Here is a 1244-nt window from a genome sequence, read left to right on the forward strand (position 1 = left end):
ACGATGATGAACATGATTAGGGGTGAAAGACATTTGATTCACCGAGTTTTCGTTAATCAAGAATTGATCAAACCTTTGAGATAAGGATTTCATCTCGGCGGCTAAATCATTGGAGTTGTCAACTTGATACAAGTCAACATTCTTCCTTCCTCCTAGATTTCTACCATTTTTCGAAGATAAGGACCTATGCATGGAATTTTCACTCATACTTTCATACAATTGCCACACATCATTTTCATGCTTATTAAGATAAGAACCACCCATTGATGCATCAACCATACCTTTGTGATTATCCGGTAAAATTTCAAAGAAATATTGAACTAGTTGCCACTTAGGTATGTCATGATATGGGCATTTTCTTAGCAAATCATTAAACCTTTTCCATGCCTCATGAAACATTTCCCCATCCCCTTGAGAAAATTCTCTAATTGAAGTTCTCATGGCATTGGTCTTAGGAACCAGATAGTACATTTTTAAGAACTCTTGTTGCATTTCTACCCAAGAAGTTATAAAAAAAGGCCTAAGGTTGTTGAACCAATATTTTGCCTTGTTTTTAAGGGTAAAAGGAAAAAATTTAAGCCTTAACACTTCTTCCGGCATGTCCGTGTATTTCACGGTGGAACACACTTTAAGAAACTCATCTAAATGCTTATAATGTTCTTCACTAGGAAGTCCATGGTAGTTTGGAAGCATTTGAATTGTTTGTGGTTTAATTTCATAGTGATGTGCTCTAAATGGAGGCAATTGAATGCAAGTGGGTGCATTATATTCATTAGGCACATAATGGTCTCTCAATGCAATGGGAGGATTCACAATTGGTGGTGCTAGACGAACACCTTGATTAGCTTGAACTATGGGGGGTTGTGGAGCAAATATTGGTCTAGGCATTCCTAATGGAACTTGGCCTTGTTGTTGTGGGTGAATGAATGGTTTAGGCATGCCTAATGGTACTTGAACATTTTTATGATGCACATTAAGGTGGAGGTTGCCTTGTTGGTCTATGTGACCAAGGTCCTCCACATGGTCGTCATTCAAATCCTCCATTGGTGAAATGGAGTGATGAGATCTACCCCTTCCTCTAGGATTACGAACAACCGATTCAAGATGCAAATTAGGAGGGACAAGAGTAGGATTCAATGACCTATGACCATGCATACACTAGAAAAACAAATAACAAGCAAGTAACAATCACTTTGCCCCCGCAATAAATAAATCAACAAATCTCCACATTCAATGATCCCATA

The 1244-nt window shown here is 38.1% G+C and overlaps 1 pseudogene; it reads left to right on the plus strand.

Moving 5' to 3' along the window:
* Nucleotides 1-337: 337 nt before the first annotated feature.
* LOC132272152 (small nucleolar RNA R71) lies at nucleotides 338-436 on the plus strand (annotated as a pseudogene).
* Nucleotides 437-1244: the final 808 nt, after the last annotated feature.

The sequence above is a fragment of the Cornus florida genome, unplaced genomic scaffold, assembly GCF_030987335.1.
Source record: "Cornus florida cultivar Cherokee Brave unplaced genomic scaffold, ASM3098733v1 CherokeeBrave_3.0.0_Hap2_Chr08, whole genome shotgun sequence".
Classification (NCBI taxonomy): Eukaryota; Viridiplantae; Streptophyta; class Magnoliopsida; order Cornales; family Cornaceae; genus Cornus; species Cornus florida.